Genomic DNA, 22435 nt, shown 5'->3' with positions numbered 1-22435 from the left:
TAGCATTGATGAAAAGGCAGGAGTCAGAGCTGGATGTGGCAGAGTTAAAGATGTTAAGATTTGCACTGGGTGTGACTAGGATGGACAGGATTAGGAATCAGTATATTAGAGGGTCAGCTCAGGTTGGACAGTTTGGAGACAAAGCAAGAGAGGTGAGATTGCGTTGGTTTGGACATGTGCTGAGGAGGGATGCTGGGTATATTGAGAAAAGGATGCTAAGGATGGAGCTGCTGGGTAAGAGGAAAAGAGGAAGGCCTAAGAAACGGTTTATGGATGTGGTGAGAAAGGACATGCAGGCGGTTGGTGTGAAAGAGCATGATGCAGAGGACAGGAAGAAATGGAAACAGATGATCCGCTGTGGCGACCCCTAACGGGAACAGCCGAAAGAAGATGATGATGATGATGATACTCTGCTACATTTAAGAGTTTTAACATAGATGTAATATAATAAGCCTTATCCAGAATAACAACCCCACCCTTTATCTGCTGGCTTTATCACTAAATTATTATTGTTACATAATGGTATTAAAGTATCTCTTTCATCATTATTAAGGTTATAGAATGCTTTTTTACATTTAGATGTATACATCTTATACAAATCTTGTTCAACTAATTTTTCAAAAACATTTACAGTCACATTAGAAGTTGGTATAAAAGTACTACTGCATTTATAAGGATGTTGTGTGTTAAAACTATTGTCAGTTTCTTGTTAAAAATATTTTTAAATTTAATTTATGAATAAAAAGTTTAAAATTAGTAATAGTCCTAGAAATACCAACTGAAGAGGCAGGTATGAAGCTTAAACCCTTGTTTAAGACATTAGTCTCAAAATCATTCAGCTGGTAACTAGATAAATTGAAAACAATATTATCCATTTGCACAGTACCTGAATTTAAAATGCATTGCTTCACTTTCTTTCACTTTGACTGTGTGTCCTCTTTCTCTTTGGTGGTATAGGGTAGGCTTCCTTCAGAGGACATAAAAAAATGGTTGTAGGATGTAATGCAGTATTTGAATTTGTACTCTCCGTTTCAGCATTGTTGCTCTGTGTGCAAGCTGATGAAGTATCAAAAAGATCCAAGGCTGCAGCTGAACGAGCATCAACAGTGGCTTTATTCAAAGCTCCACTTGGTTCACAACATGTATCAGGTTGCTGAGGCTGGATGTTTTCTGTTTCGGTTTGCATTTGCAGGCCATCAGTACTGATATGATTAGTTTCATTAGAAGGAGTCTTTGTAGCAAAGTTGGAAGGATGTGTTGTGTTATTCATTTTCTGACTGGCTGTTTGTGATCTTGGCCAGGAGAATACATGACCAGCATGGAAATCATTAACATCACGTTTAAGTTTTCATCTTTTGCTTTCAATAAGTTGCTTCTCAAAGAAAGTTAGTTTTTCTATAGAGTTATTGAGCAACGAAGAGTGAATGGTATTTTCAATAGAAGACACAAGTTCTTCAAATATTTTTATGTCATTGTTTTGTAATTAGACTCAGTAGGCTCAAAAAAGTAAAAATAGCATGAATTAGAGTTGTATGTTGAAGCCTGAAAAAGTGGACTGAAGTCTGTGAAAGTACTGTTGCTTTTTGTACTAGCTATCATTAAAGTAGTTGGTGCAGCTTTTTTTACTGAATTTTTGGTTGTCACTTGTTAGCAGCACCAATTTATTGGTAAAATATCTCGTTTTTCTTCTATTGCATCAGTATATGCAACAGACATAACCCATGGCATGTGCAATAGGTACTGTGAGCTGTAGTGTGTAATTCTAGTTAGGTAGGCATTCCAATCTCACATCCTCCAACTCTGTGTTTGTGTGTATCAGCATATCCCCTTACAGCCCTATGGACATGCTCATATGTGCTGTCTCCATGCAATAGGATGCATTTTTGGCACTGTGACTGGCTGCTGGCCTCTAAATTCCCTAATCTACAAGACCTGCTGATGTCATCCATCTTAAGAGCATTGGCTGACAGTGTAGCAGCAGATAAACAGTGTGGTGCATGCAATAAGTACTGCAAGCTATAATGTGTAATACTAGATAGGTAGGAGTTCTAATCTCACAACATCTAGCTGTGTGTGTGTGTGTGTGTGTGTGTGTGTGTGTGTGTGTGTGTGTGTGTGTGTGTGTGTAAATATATCCCCTTGCAGCACTTTAGACAAGTCCCTAGGGGCTAATAATTCTGTGCATTGGTTATGCATTTTATGCCCAGCCCACTGACTAGCTGCTGGCCTCTACAATGGCCTCTGTTACACTGACTGGCTGCTGGCCTCTACAGTGGCCTATGTTACAAGGCCTGTTAATGTAATCCACCTTAAGTTCACTAGCTGTCAGTGCAGTAGTAAACAGAGTGGCACATGTGATAAGTACTGTGAACTATAGTGTATAGTGCTAGATAGGTAAGGGTTCTAATCTCATAGCATCCAACTCAGTGTGTAAATGTGTCCCCTGACAGCAGTAGAGACATGCCTATGTTGCCTACCCCTGTGTATTGGTTATGCATTTTATGGCCCTGTGACTAGTTGCTGGCCCTAAATTGCCCTCCTCCACTGAAGCATAATTTATATCCCCCACCATCTACAGTTGTACCTGCAGACTACCCAGGTGATGTGTCAAGGGTAGTAGAATGTGTCACGGGGTATGAAGGCATGTTAATGCTCACTGTCCCCATTGTCCCTGTCACAGGGACTGGCATACCCTGTTGTCATATCTCTGCTGTGCTGCCTTGCCATCATGTGCTGCTGTATTTCTGCCATGTGTCCATAGTTACACCACTCAGACTCCTGGGACAAAAACACACACAGCTCCATGGCACACCTGTCATTCTGTAGCACTATTGCCAGTGTGCCATCAAGCAACAAAGATGCACAATATTTGATGTGTACTCAAGACACATGCCAGCATATAGCACCTGTCATGGCTCACATCTGCCAAGGCAAAATACTACTGCACTACACAAACACGTGTAAAGTTATATGGTCACCCTTTGCATCAGACACATATATGCAGGTCCCCGTGTTGATGCCATAGATGGCAGAGATGTGGCACAGGTATCATCACATGCATAGGGGGCGATTTGGTAGTGCCAGAGGCCTAGGCCAAACAGTTGAAAGCATGTGAGTCAGGAAGGGGTGCTGCTAACATAGGTCATGGGGTGATGCTGTGTGTGTCTGTAGGTGACCTATATGTGACAGTGGTATTGGACTGTGTGTGTGTACACAGTCAAGCTTAGTGCTAGCCCTACAAATGAGTATGGTGAACAGCTGTGGACCATACATGGTAGAGTGGACAGTTCACCATCTCCAATCACAAACTTGAGAATTGGTTCCTTCATGAGTAGCACGGGCAGCACCATGCCCAAGGTCAGATGCGGTGGTAGTACCTGATGGTGACTGCTGTCTGCTGGGCCTCTGTCCCCACAGGACCAACCAGGACCACATGCCTATGGCCTGCCAAGTCATGATGTGGATAGCACACCTCCCTCTGTAGCACTGGAGGTGCTGCCACTATGGGAACATGACTGTGCACTGCCACATAGACTACCAGCAGATGGTATTGCTGGCCTATGTCCTCGTGTCCGACGCCCAGCCCCAGCCACATGTTCCAACACAGATGACCAACATGTGCTCAAAGACAGACATTTTCTGAGCCCACTGTCTGTCCACTACATCAGTGAAATGTTCCATGACATCACCAATGCAATGGAGGCAGTCACAGATGTCAGACTGTGCTGCATCCATAACCCTAAGCATCCATCTGGTGTTGCATTCAGCTCATGCCTGTGCCTCCACAACAGCCCAAAACATGTGGCAAATGATCTGCAATGTGACACCTGCAACAGGAAGTGGATGGGCAGCAGTCCTCCTTCAAGCACCCCTGTCAATCTGTCTGTGTGGTACCTTTCCAGCTGTCTGGCCATGGCCAGTGTCTACACTCATGGATGCCATACTTTTCACACTGTCCTGTACTATGTCACCACCCTCTGACTGTCCAATATCTGTGGCCTCTGGTGACTGGGTATATGTGAGTTACTGATTGTGTATGGGGACAATGGGGGCAAGAGGAATGTCAACCTCTGGGACAGATTCAGCCACAGACAACTCCACCTGTGCCTCACTATGGCAACCATCATCATCAGACTCTGAAGAGACACTGACATCAGGTTGTGAGGGAGACAGACCACAACCCCCCGGTTCACCTGTGGGAAGCAAGACAAAAGCAGTGAATTACTACCTGCGCTATTATGTCTGGTAATCCACACAGACTCATACAGATGAGAATCCACAACTGCATTACATGTCCCACATCTTCCCATCTCTGATCCCATGCACACCCATAACAACATACGCAGACAATGCAGGCCCTGTGTAATATGCACATCACCTACATCCAGGTAATGTTGCCAGTTCAATACACATGTAAGGTATGCAGTATGACAATGTATGTGACAGAACTACACATTAAACCCAGTACGCTTATCTTGACAGTGCTATGTCAGTTGCAGTACCACTGCCTCAGGTATGTGCCTTCTCCCTACTGTGTCTGAATGGGCATCTTGGAGTAATTGCCTCATGTATAGTAGGCTGTGTAGTTGCTCATAACTATAAGTGCAAACACGTTAATGATTGTATAAACACACATCTGTCATTCCCTAGGCTACGCATTGTAGTTAACTGCTCTGAAATGGAACATACAATTATTCTACTCTGGCTAAGTAGAACACTTGTGCAAAAGGAAAAATAGCAGCCCTTAACATTCATAGGATATATCTGATCAGGCAAAACAACAGTATGACACTTACCAGGTACAGGCCCATGAACTCTGACTACACCTGACATACCTGTGAAAAGGTGAGGGAGAGGTATTGTCAGCAACACCAGATATTGCAGTGTTACAAGGTAATATGTGCATATATTCACATGTACAGTAGGGAATGTGATACTAGCTATGTTTCTGCCATTCTGAGTATGTGTGTGCACAACTGTGGTGAAAAGCCAACCCCCCCCCCATGCAGATAGATCTGACACCCATGTACTGGTTTGTAGAGCCTGCCACAATGACTGCAAAAGTATTATACTGGTGAACAGAGTCAGCTTACCTGGATGCTCCTGTGATGTAGTCATTGCGGTACCCACCTCTAGAATGTATGGCGTGATGGTTGGCTGGGTGCTGTGCGTTGATCCTAGGTTCACCAGGAATTCCTCTGTGGCTGAGAGTGGTTGTTGTGTTGCAGGCCCTCCACCAGTGGCAGCATGATCCCTGGGGTTGCCCTTTGACATGCAGCATTGACCATGTCTGTGGCTTGGTGTCGAACCTGCTCATAGGTCCTGCCTGTTGGCCAGTGTTATTAACAGCTCCACAAGGTTGGCCCTCAGTGCTGCCCACTGTTCTTGATTGTGGTGACCCCGTGACAGCAGAACATGATGGTTGAGTCTGAGGGCATCCACTATAGTGTCATTTTCTGCAGATGAAAATGGAGGATCTCTCTGTTTGTACATTGTACCTGCAAGACAACAACAGGAGAGCACATTACAGGACCAGATTTGTGGCTGTCCATGATGTACAGACCCTGCACAACCAAAATGGGCTGGACTACCCACCGCTCCCTCACACGTCATACCCTGAAATCTATCAACACACTACCTATGCGGCTATCACCAAGATAGTAGCAATACCAGTTATGTCCCTGTGTGCCATGACAAGAGTCTGCTGTATGTCTCTACACCCATCACTGCAGTCTACTGTGGTGTGTCCCCTATGTGCAAAGTCCCACTATGTCATACAGCCACTGTCAGACAAATAGTGATGTGCTATTACAACAACTATATGGGGAAAGTCCAGCAACACCAGTCTGGCCACAATGACAGACAGCAATGCAATCCTGCAGTAGTATATCTTCCCTGTAGGCATCATACTTCTCCACTACACAGATGTTTCCAGAATGTGAATGTGTACTTCATAGATGTGGTCCTTTTGGCATACAGATGTGGATGTCTGACAAATAGTTGGTCAATCATTGATGGTTGTTAGAATATAGAGAATCTGGCTGTCACATGCCAGACCCCTCAGAAAGCACTTATCCTACAGTAATATCTGTTAGTTTATTCATAGTCTTACTTTGTATGGCCAATATGTGTACCCTGTTGCTGAGTTTCGGCCTGTGTCCTCCCACTAATCACGGCTATGACCTGAATTCCTGCTGTAAGGGGTTGACAGGTATGTTAGCCATAGCTCTCATGCAATGAGGTACAAATGTCAACAAAACACGGACCTAGCCAGAGTACATCAGGGACAGTCAGGGATACCTTTACAACGTCTGAACTATTTCTGTGTGACATTGGGAGACTGAGAGGAGGTGAATTACACTACATTGTTTCATATTATAGCTGTGTACACCCTTACTTACTCTCAATAAGTCTAATGTATAATCCATTAGCTTTCCTACAACAGCCGACCATTGTAGGAGGGAGTAACAGAGGCAGAGCTGTGATTTGATTCAAAGCAGGGACAGATGAGAGTCCTGTCTGTAGTTGTTGGACAGCAGAGTGTGACCAATGTGTCAATACCATAGGTGTACTACAGGCCTCTCTTGTAATTGGTTTACCTTCATAAGTGCATTATGCACTTGGACGAATCCGCTATGTGCGAAAGGAGGTTCCCAAATTGGCAATACCTCAAACAAAAATTGTCCGAATGTGCAATGAGTGAATGCACATTGGCATTCGCTCATTGCAGATTCAACATTTTGGATGCGGAGTGCACTATAGTGGGGATCGGGAAATGAACCCTTACCCCACTGTAGTGCGATCTCGGAGTTAGTATATTAAAGTAGGGGGTGTGGGGGGTACAGGGGGGCTTCCCCCCACATTACGATGTGTCTTCAACATTGTAGTTCGAAAATCAGTGAATCTGCTGTTCGATTTGCTGATTTTCAAACTACGGAGACTTTCGCAGTTTAAAATTCGCTCTATTGGTTCACACAAAAGCGCGATCAATATTGTCATTTCTGACAATATAAAGGTAAACCATTGTAATCCCTATTCCCCATACCTCCATCCCCCCATCTGCATCCCATTAAATGGGGACATGTATTACACACTGGTAGAGTGAAGTAATCCTATTTTGACCCCAGACCCTCTGCAAACAACTTGCAAAACTGTCTGTCTGAGTAAAACAACACACAGACCTATTCCCCTTAAGCAGTTGATTGCCTTTTGTAGGTAATGCTCATTAACAGATAATTGCCTCTGCACCAGTCTGTGGCTCAGACTTGCTAATTGCATCCATAACAGCTGGTTTGCACTTTCATTAGTGCCACCGTGCAATATTTAAGGGCTTTATGTAGGCCTTGGCCCCTTTCTTAGTGTTTGAGATGGACATTAGTGAGATGTGGAGACTACAACATCACGGAGGGTAGGTACAAATACTGTCCACTGTTGAGATTTATGAGGTATGTCCACAGTTTTGCATGATATGTTTGACCATTTTCCCATGACATCGTGATTATCTGGCAGTTCAGTGGCAAGCATTGTGGGTTGTGGTCAGTAAGGAGAGAGAGAGACGTGAGCGTCAGATGTCATACACATCAGAATATGCATACTGATGCAGTAGCTGCTATTCTATGAGCTCACTGTCTTTATAGGGGCAAACTGTGAAACATGTCCCTGTCGCTGGACCTTTGCCACCAACCCTTTATGTGTGGTTTTGTCTGGATCCCTTCATCTAGGGGGTTGTAAGGGATGGTAGGTCTGTGGCAGCTAGCTTAATATACACCTGTGTAAGTTCCAGCCTTCAGCTACTGCTGCAGCCTGAGACACAGAGGGGGAAGTATGAACACTTTGGAGGACAGCAAGCTGTACATGTAACTGAGGCAGCAGTGTCAGCTCTGTCATTACAGCAGAGCCAGGGTAAGGGTACCCTTTACAGTCCAGTTGAGGCATGTGCGTAAGGTACATCTGTTATGTAACAGTGCCAGTAGCAGAGTAGTAGGCGACATATAGTTAGGCTATACTAATATGTGCATTGTGTCCCTACCTATAGGCCTTTGACTTGCAAACATGGGTAGCAGTTAATTCAATAGCAGCAACCTATGTGGATTAAAATTGCATGACTCAGTCATTACTTGCTGTGTTCACAACAATGTAATTCAATTGCAACACACTGGATTTGAACTCAGGACTCTGGGTGAAAAAATGTACTGCATGCAAGACATTTAACAGACTGAGCTACAGAGTCAGTGCTGAAGCAGCTGTATTTGCAAGATATATGTGTATATGTACAGTCTGTGACACACGCTGTCTGCATCCATCATTATGTGCATAGCTGTCAAAGGCAGTTGTTCTGCAGCAGGGTCCCAGCTGTACACATGTACTTTGCCATTGCTGGCTTAGCAGGTGTGTTTAAAGATGTTTCTGATAAAAGGGTACATTTACCTGCTATCCAACTGCTGATGTACATCTGTTGTTATTTATTTGGCTGTGTACTGGTGTACTTTTTGCATCAGAGTCCCAGGGACACTCCCATTTTATCCAGTAGATGTACCTGCAGTCTGTCAGTGGCAATCAGTATATTTTGCTGGAAACACCTGTTTTAATTAAGAGCCCTATGCTGTAGTTTACAGGGGGCCCGGGTTTGAGACTTGGCATGGGTGATTACTTTGCAGATGTGCCTAACACTATGAAAAACACATAAGATCATTAAGGCACATTAAAGACACATTTAAGTGGGTTGGAACGGGTTTGCCCAATGCTCCACATTGCGGCGTACCTCTGCTAAAACCCACTCTAAAAATTTAAAAAGAAAAGAAAAAGGGGGTAATAGGACAGTGGTGAAATTGGGGCAAGCAGGTGGAAAAACATACCAAAAGGCAGATAGGGATGTGCAGGAAGGGTGCAGGAAAGGAACATAGCTTTCCATTTCTTGTACAGCAACAGCTGTGCATTTGTACAGATTTAGTACATGAATTTAGACCCTCAAACCCCAGAGGGAGAGGTAAGGACAACATAAATGTGTTCTCAAGCGAATTGGACCTACTTAGCTGTATCCAGTGGATATGTACAAAATGTAGACCTATGTGTGGGGCGATTGTTTTTGTGGGACAGATGCCCATTTTTTTTTTAAAGGCGAGAGTGGAATGTTGGGGAAGGGATGTAGGTACATGTGGGGAGGTAAGCTGGGTAGGAGAGGTTGCATTTGCAGACAGACAAGACAGACAATACAGCATACAGGGGTGCTGTGTGACACATGAGAAGGGTAAACGCCTTGGATGGGGAGGCTACTGTGGAATCAGAGATGCATGAGCCCCCAGATGTCATCATCGTGAATGACATCCCCAATCATGGGCAGTCAACACTGTTGCTTTACTGCCCAAAGGTGGCTGTGCTGGAGGCTGGATGCCAGGGTCACCAGGCCCTACCAGAATGTCGAGTCTGACTTTAATCCAGCGCAGGCATTGTTCATACTTGCTATGCACAATCCTGCACACCACAGCCGGTAGATGATCTTGGGTGACTACTGCCCCTCTGCCACCACTCCCAGGGGGGGACGGCCCTGTCCCCTGAAGCAGTTCCATTTGAAGGTGGTGCAGGGCCAGCAGAAGGGGAACCACTGGCCTGGGTCCCAAATGCACTGGTACCCAGTGCCACCGCTGGCTGAGCTAGGATAGGTGGATCAGCAGGAACTGGCCTACCCTGTTGTGCTGTGGTGATACAGGTATAGCAATGTGTATAGGTTAGTTATGAACAAAACATTTTGTTAGTTATAACAGCATGCCAGAGCATTGGAAATAACTCATTAACATATCAATGTATATTATATGGAACACAGTAATAAATAACATAACAGTCAGTATATTAACAGCATACCAGTAACTGTTACGGCATAAGGCCAACAACATATGTAATTCATCAAGATATGTTAATATGCAACTATTGTAATACATAACAATAATAAAAGACATGCCCCAGAATAAAGTTTAGAGAACAACATATGTTAATAGTAAACCATAACCAATGAATAACAATGATAAGTTTAGATGAAGTTAAGGGGTGGAGAGCGAGAGAAATACAGTTCATTAATACTGTATAGGCTATATAGTTTACAACAGTACTGCTATACACTCTACAGGTCTGTCCTTCCTTTATGTATAACAGTGCCCTATAGCTGCTGTAGCATGTACATACCTCTCAAGCTATCTGCATGGGACAGTATGGGCCAATCAGCAGCACCTGCAGGTACACAACTACAGAGAACACTTACACATCAGGTGGTCCTGTGTAACTACCAAAGTGTACTGTGGCCTGATGTAGTGTTACTGTGCTATTGATATAATTATGTCGATGATACATCTGTGACAGAGGGATTACACAACAGTAATTACATTCCGTGTCACCATGACACTTAAGAGACATGTATGTGTACAGTACAGAGAGTAAACAGCTGTCATGCCTTTCTTGGCAGGCATGGGGACAGAACATCAGCAAACTTTCATAGACACTCCAGGCATACAGCCATACCAAGTTTACACATTTTATTTATGTTATTTTCTTTTATTATTATTGTACTTTTTGGCTTTATTTAATGAAATCTTATCACATTACTGGTCAATGCTATTAACAGTCCTTTACATCTGAACACACAAATTATTTACTCATAATAAGGGCTACTTCACCCATTTACCTGTATTTCCTGTGGAAAGAATATCTTGTCATCAATATGTAACTGATTCAGTAATATTTATTACTACATGCCACTGGATTCGAACCCTGATCTATGTGTGGCAAAATGTACTTCAAACAGAGCATTTAACAAACTGAGCTACTAAGCCGCTGCTGATTACTGACTGACTGATATTTGCCTAGAGCTCACCTAGAAACAAAATATGACCTGGTAATAATACTACAGTTTTATACTGGACTGCAGTGACAGTTGAACACACATTCATGAGATTCATGCATGACAGAGATACTAGGTAAACTATAACTTACTACAAATAATGCAGGTGTACACAATATACTGTTAGTAGGTGGAAATATCTGTGAAGTCTACAAACCATATCAGATTATTCGGTTGGCTACCTCACCCATATACAGTTGCAGATAGTATATTTGCAGTCTACAGCTATTACACTGTCATACTTGCCTGCAGCATCGTACTTCGGAGCAAGAATGCATATAGCTGAAATGCAGTGGTTAACCCAAGACAATCCTGATATACACAATATACCTTGGGTGTTAATGCTATTGCTTCATGTGTTATTGCATAACAGGTGTCATAATGCATTTCTTGTAGTACAGCTCTGAATCCACAGTTATTGCATAACACTATTTATTAGCTACACCTTGAGGCAGGTAGTGGTATTCTTTTGTGTTTTAATTTCAGAGCAGTTGTCATAATCAATTTTATGTAAAACAGCCCCAATTACACACATATTGCACAACACAGCTTTATTTGGGGTACCTTCATGCAGTTACTGGTATAGTTCTGAGTCTCTATTACACAACAGGTGATGTAATGCAGGTGTTGCAATACAGCTGTAATTCCACATTTATTGCAGTAAAAACTTTATTTCATTTACATTATCAGGGTTAATGCTTTAGTCTTCTCTGTTTATTGCACTATAGTTGGCAGTAGTCACTCACTGCAGTACAGGCCTATGTCCACATTCATTGCAATACACAAATCTTTACTGTATGTACCTATTGGCAGTTAATGCTTTATTCTTTCTTGCTTATTTGACTATAGATTGCAAATTAATCTGTACTCACCACACTCACGGCGCAACCTGGCCAAGCGCCCAGCATGCGCCTCTAGGTTGTGAGCTGTCTCCTCTGCAGCTGTAGGGAGAGAAGCACACCACTATGCATACCTGTCTATCAAACATTCATCTTAGGTATTGGTAAAACAATAGTTACAATACTTACAAACTTGTGGGGCATTCTCAGCCCAAGCTTCCCAGACCCGGGTGTCCTGAAGATCCCCCTTCTCATGCTTTAGGTCATCATAGTGATGACGGACTTGCTCACTTGTGCGAGGGATACCTGTAGCACCGGTGAGATCACATGCCAGCCAGTTCCAGGCCTGCACCTTGCACTTTGAGCCCTGGAACTGCCACTGCAGCAGCCGGTTTTCATGGTCTTTCATCAGGAGTCCAACCATGACCCTGGACTCCAGAATGTCCCACCACTGCTCCCGGAAGCACGCACCCATTCCTTTGCCTGCCATAGTTTCTGCACAGTTCAAACTCCAACTGGTTATGCTGTATTCCAGCTTGTTGAGCTTAAGTATTGCCTGTTTTCCCACCCTTCCATGCCATTGGGCAATTTTTAAAAATGTGGCATATCACTTGACGCTGAGCAGTGCTTAGCAGTGCACAAACCAGCTAAGCATAGCCTAGCAATGCCAATCTCCAAACATTGGACCCCACCCAGTTCGTGTTTGTAAAAGGAAGATCATGTCTCCTAAACCTGATAGACTTCTTTGAAGCAGTCACCAAAGCCATAGACGAGGATAAGGTGGTTCACACAGCCTATCTAGATCTCGCCAAAGCTTTCGACATCATCCCCCACACTGGAATTATAGATAAATCCCTATGTCACAAGATGGGTTGCCAACTGGCTCACTGACAGAACCCACACTGTGAAAGTAGCAGACTCCAAATCTGACTTCAGACCAGTGACAAGTGGAGTACTAAGGGGTTCAGTCCTGGGTCCTCTCCTGTTTGGTATCTACTTCTCTGAAGTACAGGCTAACACAGAAGGTCTTTGGCTAATGAAGTTCACAGATGACTGCAAACTAGGAGCCATAATCAAAACTCCTAACGATGTGGACATCCTACAAAAGGGCCTCACTGAGACAGATGCCTTGTTATCCCCTTTGGTAAAAACTCTGCACCCATGAACTACCACATAGGTGGTAGTCTTCTTAACACCAAAAGTATGATAAGAAACCTTGGGACACAGGTGGACAGTAGTCTCTCCTTTGATAATCACATCGCCACAGTAGTCAGGAAATCCTTCTGTGTGGCACACCTCATCACAAAAGGTTTCTCATCCAGGAAAAAAGAGGTCATTGTTCCCCTCTACTCAGCACTCATTAGACCCATTATAGAGTACAATGCCCCTTTTGGTATGTACCTCAGAAGACATCTACAACAACTGGAAAGGCTGCAGAAATACCTCACAAAGAAGATTACTGGCCTCAAACAGATGCCCTACGCATACCGTCTCAAAAAACTCTAGCTTTACTCCGTCGCATATCTCCTACTCAGAGGTGATCTCTGCCACCATACAAAGCTATGTCATACCCAGAGCTGTTGGACATGCTCCACTTAAAGAAATACCAATCCCTCTGAGCTACACACTCTAGGGACCTAAACCTTGTCACCACAATAAACAGAACATGTTGGAGGGATAGATTCCTGTCCCAGAGACTTCCTATACTCTGGAACAAACTACCTATCTATATCAAACAAAGCTCCTCATTAGCACTCTTCAAGAAAAATCTTGATGATTGGATGGGAAATAGGAAGTTCTCCCTGGGGATCACTTCTGTTGCTCTGCTTAATGGGCACAGGAAAATAATTTTCTTGGGTGGCAAAAGCCAGGGTATGTTTTTGGCTAGGCATATATAGGCCCTAGGGCCAACAGCTGAGTATCTACCTATGAACTTGGCTACATGGATATGTGGAATGCTGCTATACTTTTACATATACCTCTGAGCTTAATTTAAGCACTGCTAAGCACCCTGCCATGCCATGCAAACCCTCTAAGCTATGCTTAAACTTGACCTTTGCATCACAAGTTGAATGCATCCGGTTTCTATTTTTAGATGTCTGGCATGTGTCACTCTCTGCGCTCCGCACCGTGCCAACTTGATAAAAATAATTAATTACACTGATATAATGTACTTGGACAGTGCAGAGGGTGTGTTAATCATCTGTGGACGCAGTTAGTCACACACTCCCTACACTGATTCAATAACTGTGTTCCATGGCTCTCCCTCAGCAATGTGCCATCATTAATATGCATGGCATGCTACCGAGGGGAACCACGTACACAGATATGGTAACTTATGTGTAGGCTCTACAATATGCCTACCTGGGTTTTATTAAATCTAGAGGTTTGTGAACATAGAGATAAATAAGATAGTTAACTTAGATAAGACATTTGTTCCCCAAATTATGGGAATTCTTAATAAATAATAATGCGATAAAAAAAAATCATATTTGTCACAAATCTATAAAATTCCTAAGTTAGATTGTACATATTTAGATAGTTCTTATTGAAACTATTCCTCAAAAATGAGTAATGGAGACTTCTCTGAAGAATACAAAAAATAACATTAAAATCTACAGATAAAACTACATCTTCATTATATTGGAAATGTTTCACTTGGAAATTCTTACACAGAGCTTGTGTTACTCTTAACAAAATTACAATTATGTATAAATCAAATAATAGCTGATTGGACGCATATGCTATATGAATGTTAAGTCATCTCCTTTTTTTGGAAAGAAATTAATAACTTCATTCAAGCTCTATGGTCAGATAGATGTAATATTTCTAAATCTTTAGTATTATTTAATGATCTGATTCCTGAGATAATTCCAAAGAACCCAAGTGCCTTTTCTTTGGTCTATTCTTGCTATAGCCAGAAAAGTAATTACTAAAGTTTGGAAATGTAAAGTTAGCCACTCTAGTGTTAAATTTATTAATATGGCAAAAGTTGTTTGTATTAGTGAATTGCATACTATAAACATGAACTCCTAATGTTACATATTCATATACATCTTGGCTTAAACTTAAAAACTTGCTTGAAAAATATTGATTGTTTTTGATATGTATAATTCAATGTACTAATCAGCTGTCAACCTATACAAATAGTTGTTTTATAATTGATTTGTTAACCTATTGTTATAAAACCAATTTAAAAAATTAAAAAAAGAAACTAACCCTAATCTGAAGTTCAGATTCTGCCTAAGAAGTAGTTGTTCAAAGAAGCATCCCATAAGTGCTTCTTCAACACTAGTATTACTTAACCACTCTAAATCACTGTACATTCTCTCTCCAGTCCTTGCAGATAAACATTTTGATATAATCTTCAATTTAGATTGAATTATGATTCTCTTCACTGCATCATATTGTATTCTTTTTACATCTCATACAAGCCCTCCTTCCCCATGTACACAGATGTTCTCTACCCTTACCCCATCCTAAATCTCCATGTCCCAGTTTTTCTTATATCTGATCTGACATACATTCTCTACACTACTCTTCGGTCAATGTACACAGCAACATTTTAACATCTTTAGTCGCCCTCTCCATGAAGTTTTAAATATTTTGTGTCAAATACTTGTATGTCAACAATGCATGCTCAGTTGTATCCAAGCTAAATGTTTGTAAGACTTTTTGTTGCAGTTAAACATAAGATAAATTAGTCTGCACTGTATCCTGATCTGTACTTGAAAATGGTCCATCAGTATCAGTGCTTCATCCTTGTTAACAAATTAAACTAACTAACTAACTAGCTAACTAACTAACTGGTATCTCTGTGTATAAAGAAAGTATGTAGCCAGTTACTCTGTACACTCAGCTAAATGTATTTTTTCTAAGAATCGGTCAGAAATGTTATGGTTCAAAAAACACCAAACTTCTAAAACCTTCTAAACTAATGTCTACCACACAGATCTCTACACAACGTGGTTAAGGATTAAAAAAAATGTTTACGATTGTAGGGATAACAGCTAAATATGAAATATAAGGGAACCAATTATCTCATCAGTAGCTACATTCATCAAGACTAATTTCTTTAAATTCAGCTACTTTGCCCCACTTTGGTGTGAGTTGAGAAGTACATTATAATAAGTTTGAGGGTACATAGGTGAAGCAGACTACATTGGGAAGTTAAGGGGTAAAGCTCCATCAAAACACTGACTTTTTGCTCTACTTATCTCATTTACTCCCATTTTTTCAGCTACTGACTTTGGGTCTTAGGCTTCTCTCATCATTCATTTTCTTTCTGGGCCTACTTGCATTTTGGGGTGGGTACCTCAGACATCTTCCTTCACTGGGCGAGTCTTGTTCCACTGTATATGAAGGCCATCTAGGCCATCTCTAGAAGTATGGAAACCCAGTGCTGAAACAGCCAACATGGACACCTCTGTTTGAAGTTTGTCCAATAATGAATCTTAAAATTCCTGCCAGTTTTGTAATTTTAAGTTTGGTAAAACATCTTGCAGATAATATGCCAGGAGAATTGTGTTTTGTCTCCAGACATCTTAACATTTTGGTGAGAAACAGCTTTAACAAAATAACCAACATATTTAGAGCAACATCTTTCCCTAATTGCATCATAAAGTGTCTTATAACCAAAAGTAAAGGATCCATTTCAATTTACTCAGCCAGTGAACATGGTTTGAGTTTGCATCTTTTAAAGCACAAATCATTAAACCACATATATTAATACTACAGTAGGAGCTCAGAATCATATTCAGTGATTCAGGCTTATCTGTGTTTCAGGAAAACACAGGCTGCATATGAACTTTCTAAATGTTTACAAAAACAGTTTGAAGACAATGGATTACATTTTTTGTCATTTAAACTTTATATTTTCCAATTAGGAAAAATGTAAAAACCTTTCATTTTATGTGCTTATTTTTGGAGAGAAAAATTTAAGTGACCCCCTCCAGCTAGCAGGAATGAAAACTGTTTATAAATAAGCGATTTCAAGTTGGGTCCAGCAATGATTTTTTTTAAATATTTTTGTTTTTGTTTCAGCTTTACTTGGAAGGAAGATTGGAAATGGACCTTTCTACCCTGTCTTCATAAGAATGGGAGAACAGTGGAATAAAAGGTAAGCCTCAGTTCGGACATATATTGGGCCAGCAGTATCTATCTATCTATCTATCTATCTATCTATCTATCTATCTATCTATCTATCTATCTATCTATCTATCTGTCTGTCTGTCTGTCTATCTGTATGTCTGTCTGTCTGTCTGTCTAGCTATCTGTCTGTCTATATGTCTATCTGGCTATCTGTCTGTCTATCTATCCATCTATCTGTCTGTCTGTCTATCTATCTTTCTATCTGTCTGTCTATCTATCTATCTGTCTACCTCTCTGTCTATATCCATGTGTCTGTTTGTCTTTCAGTGTAGCTGTACATACACACATCTATCATATCTATCTATCTATATATATATATATATATATATATATATATATATATATATATAGGTTCATTTCATCATATCACTATATCTGCCCTATGGCATTTATAAGCCTAGCTAGAGTGTGTGTGGCTGCTTCGCCACCATTTTTAAATTAATTTTGCTATGCCCTTTTTCAGATGTGGGCCTTCACATTTAGGTGGGCTATATAAAATGTTTTTCTAACCACTTTTTGAGAACGTGGTTGTCAAATGAGAACTTATCACTTGGGTCCCCAGGGTCCCTAATTACTTCTTTACTATCTTATGGATTACCACCTATGTGGTAATTGTTGTGGATTTTTTTTTTTTGTTTGGATGATGACTATACACTTTTGCTGCTTAGCTTGAGGGGCTGGGGGCACCAGTTGTCTGTTTCTATGAGGCCCTGGAGTTGGAGGATGCTTGTGTCAGCTGGAGAGTTTATTATGGCGCCCAGTTTGCAGTCATCTGTCAACTTGGTCAGCCACAGTCCTTCCTGTACCTCTGGCCTGTCCGAGAAATATATACTAACCAAGAGGTCCCAAGACCCCAGGACTTTAGGGGTAACCTGTATGGCTGGTGGAGTCTGGCTCATGCTATTCTAACCATGTGGGTTCTGTCCTTGAGCCAGTTTTGCAACCCATCTAGTGACATAGGGACATGGGGGTAAGCTGGTGAGCTATCTATACTGCCCGAGTGGGGGGAGTGTGTGTCGAGAAGCTGAGGTAGGTCCAGGTAGTGGCTGTGTTTCCCTTCCCCCCTTTCAATGACCTTGGTGTAAAGAAAAAAAAAATCGACCAGGTTTAAGAGGCAAGATCTGCCCTTAACAAAGCATATTTATATATATATATATATATATATATATATATATATATATATATATATATAAACACACACACACACACACACACATATACATAGACACACATATATGCATGCACACACGCATATGAACACACACACACACACACACACACACACACACACACACACACACACACAGGTCTGTGTCAGAGGATCGAGTTTTCAGAAACTTGAAATTCAGATAGTTAAGACCATATGATTGGGTTTCCAAAAATCGAACAGCAAAAGGAAAACACAAAAAAACACAAAAATTTACCTTTTTTACATTTGTACAAGGGAGGCAAGTCCCCCTGCACCCCCAAACCCCGTGCAAATTATATTATATCCGAACTGGAAAAAAACAAAACAAAACTGCTTTAAAAAGTATTTTGCAGGGGCGCAAAAGGATATATTTCCTTATCCCCACTGTAATGCTTTGGAGACCCAGCTTTTACGAAAGTGCGCTTTCGATTTAGTGCACTTTCCCTTAAATGGGTTTGATCTTCTGGTTGTCGAGAAAGTGAGTTTTCGACAATCAGAAGTAGACCCATATATATATATATATATATATATATATGCATATATATATATATATATATATATATATATATATATATATATATCTACTTCACAATGTTGACCCACAGTTCATAGACTGTCAAAATGGTGAGACGTAAACACCATAAGTTTACAACCATGAACTCCCAGAACATCGTATATCTTCTCTGGGAAAGTAACCACCTGGCCATCAGTGATAAAATCACAGACGGTAGTAAATTACACCCATGAAAGTGGGGGGCTTTATTACCCCCACTCCCACACCCCCCTACTTAAATATACCAACTTTGAGATTGCATTACAGTGGAGAAGGGGCACAATTCACCATGCTGGTCAAGTGGTTACTTTCCCAGAAATTATATATGATGTTCCGGGTGTTCATGCTTGTAAAATTACAATGATTTCATGTCGCAATTTTGACAGTCGATGAACTGTAGGTCGACGTTATGAAGGGGGCCCATACATATATACATAAATGTATATATATGTATATATATATATATATATATATATATATATATATGTGTGTGTGTGTGTGTGTGTGTGTGTGTGTGTGTGTGCATGCTGTTGACTTGGGTAAGCTGCTACAGCTGTGTACCACAGCTCCAGATCTGGGGTTTTGTTCTGACTTTTGGTCGCTGTCTCTGTGGAATTTGTATGATCCCTTCTTGTCTGAACGGGTTTTCTGCAGGTGCTTTATTTTCCTCCTGCCTTCCAAAAACATGGTGATAAATATGCTGCTCTGAAATGGCCACATAGATGTTGTATTTTACTTTTGACTTTATGAATTTGATTATATCTGAAAAAGGTCCAACAAGGACCAGTTCATTTAATGGGATGACAGTTAACTAATTAAATATTAAATTGTACACTGCTTATCAATAACAGACATTATTAAGCAGCAAGGTATTTTCCACTCTCACTTCAGATGGAGTTCACAGATGTGCAGTTCTTTCAGAGGTGCTGGAAGCTGTTGAAGACTGGGGGGGGGGGGTGACAGGGACACTTAGTGATCTAAAATGGGCAATTTTTTAAAACTATTTATTACCACAACATAGGTTCACTTGGAGGGCATTTTAAGCGTAGCCAGTTTCCATTGTGGTGTTTGAATTAACATTTCCTGATTGGTCTTACCTATCCCATGGCTGTTAATTGTATATTAGCCCTAGTGAGAATAACTGTGATCACACCATAGATAATTTGAGGGGACCCATGTAAAGGATGCAGCATTTAAGAACTGCCTCTGTCCATTAGTGGCATGAGGAGCAATCCTGGAGTACATTGTCTATTACCCATCCTTATATCCAAGTTGCATTTGAATATGGACAGGGATGAGCTTTGTTTTACTTGAATGGATAGTTTGATCTGGATATATATCCATCTCTCCACAACATTCAGATTAGGTACCTGGACTGAGTATTTCTGATGCCATTTGACTTGTTGATGTTTAGTAGGTCCATCTGTACTGGGTCGGAGGATACGTTGTATGCCAGACATGTCACCTCTAAGCACTCTGTAGGATACTGAGTATAGTGATAAATCTTTGAGGTGGTCCATACAAGACCTATTGTTTATGACTTCTATCCTTTTAGTAAAGTATCTCTGTGGGCATTCCAATTGTTGCATGGGTCTGGACAGATACATGCCAAAGTGGGAATTATACAAAATGATTGACTCAATGAGGGCTTTGTAAAGGGGGACAATAACATCTCTAGATCTAGTCGCAATCAATTTGTTTATAGGTTGTGCAATATAGAAAGATTTTCTTATGATTCTGGGCACATGTTGATCAAAAGTTAGGTCACTGTACACACAAGTTCCCAAATGCCAAACAACTGGGTCATTTCTCAGGTGGCATTGTCAATTTGGCAGTTCCTTGGAGTAGATGACTTCCCAAATGATACTATAATGTATTTCTTGGAGTTTAGTTTCAATTCATGATTCTGGCAGCAGTTATTGTTTGGGACAAAACTTCCTGCATGATGGTTAAGTCATTTGGGGATTCAATAACTGCTCCTAGCTTGCAGTCATCTCAAATTTAGTCAGCCAAAGCCCTTTGGTATTTCCTTTTACTTTTGAGATGTATATGCCAAACAGAAAAAGTCTCAGCACCGAACCCTGGGGGACACCATTGGTGACTGGTCACTTCCTCTGTTTTGATCTCTTGCAACCTGTGAGCAAGTATACATATATATGTTTTTTGATTCACCTTCTTGGTTGTATTAAATAATATTCCTTGTATGATACAGCACCACTTGTTAGAATGTGTTTTAAACGTGTTTGGAACAGTCTTATAGTAAGCAATGAAACAAAATGTATGAACCAATAATGACAAAACTACTCATTTCAGAAAATTTCAACCATAAAAGGCCACTCAAACTTCTGTCATTACAATCCACTAATATCAGTAAATATGCAAAATCTCTGCAGAAGTAAGTCATCTAAATCATTCCACATTAAAGGGATCTGTAACTAATGAAAAGGTTGCTGCTAGCAAACAACTTTATATTTCATTGTTTCATCAACAAGTAAAAGTGCCTGTTGCCCTTGAAGAGTAAATTGCCTATGCTACATTAAAAATGCTAAGCTAGTAATTTTGCAATGGGGAATGGATGGCAAACTGATAATGGGTTCATGGTTAGTAGGTAATTACTCCAAAAGAGGACATTCATAGGACTGCGGCAGGCACTCCCATTAAAGTACTGCACAGTACAGTATCTGTGATCCATCTGCATACTGTGGGAGTAGAACCCACCGCCTTCTGCATCAAAAGTAAGTATACTACCTGTTGTGCTACTAGCAATACAAGCAACTTAGTATAAGTAGCATTAAACTTCTCTTCCCCAGAAACTCTTAGCTCCTTGTAAAATCTACTTGACGATCAACTAAATCTCTCAACTTGACAGCACAAGAAATCTGGAAAAAGGCAAAATTTATTTGGAGGGGGAGCAAAGGCCCAAAACCAGGGACACATTTTAAATATTGATTGTATAATCTTAGAAAGTTGCTAAAATAAAGTGCTTTGTGTTACCATGTATTTCCTGAAATATAGGAAGACTGAAACTTAGAGCTATAATTATTTAATGAATTCAGTTCTCACTTACTTGCCAGAAAAACAGAAAGTTTAAGAGGAACAGACCATAAGTATGAGTCAAATATTCTGTGAAAATCTGGACAGTGGAGAGCTATGGACTCAACTCCCTGAATCACAAGTGGTGGTATGGGTCGAGAATTCAACCTCTTGTTTGAGCCTGAGTAACACTAACCATCAGGTATACCCAACGGGGGCATTTTATACACACACACACACACACACACACACACACACACACACACACACACACACACACACACACACACACACACACACACACACACACACAGCATAACTCCTGCAAATAAATGAACAAAGCTCTCCTTACCGGCATGACTCTGGCTCTGGCAACACCAACAGAACAGCGGCAGCATAACTCCTGTAACACAGGGCAATAAGAGAACAAGAACAGCTGGTTTAGGAACAGCTAGTTTAGTTAGTAGAACAGCTAGTTTAGTTAGTAGAACAGCTAGTTTAGTTACTTTAATTTCTGTGGGCATATCCACGTTAGCATGAAAACTCCAGTTCATTAATTTTTTTCCGTCAGGTCTTGCAGCTGTAAAAATGTGTGTGTGTGTGTGTGTGTGTGTGTGTGTGTGTGTGTGTGTGTGTGTGTGTGTGTGTGTGTGTGTGTGTGTGTGGAGGGGGCTCCTGCTCCCCCTGGCTCTATGGTTCCGGCACTTATGAGTTCTTTTTGTATATCATTTAGTTCCTGGAACTGGGTAACTGTTGGGATGGCAGTTTTTGTTTATAATAAT

At 41.0% G+C, this 22435-nt stretch overlaps 1 protein-coding gene across 2 annotated transcripts in view; it reads left to right on the top strand.

Annotated features, from left to right (window-relative positions):
- RUFY2 (RUN and FYVE domain containing 2) overlaps positions 1–22435 on the top strand; it is a 2497315-nt gene that overhangs the window by 369253 nt on the left and 2105627 nt on the right. For both annotated transcript variants that reach the window (XM_044055761.1, XM_044055763.1), the window contains one exon: positions 16771–16846. The gene's annotated coding sequence lies outside the window, so the exon portion shown is untranslated. Of the gene's footprint in view, positions 1–16770; positions 16847–22435 lie in introns of those variants that run through there.

This window comes from Protopterus annectens, chromosome 14.part0 (assembly GCF_019279795.1).
Source record: "Protopterus annectens isolate FY-2018-M chromosome 14.part0, PAN1.0, whole genome shotgun sequence".
Classification (NCBI taxonomy): Eukaryota; Metazoa; Chordata; order Ceratodontiformes; family Protopteridae; genus Protopterus; species Protopterus annectens.
Note: the sequence above shows the minus strand (reverse complement) of the source record. Positions and strands in the feature narration are given on the sequence as shown.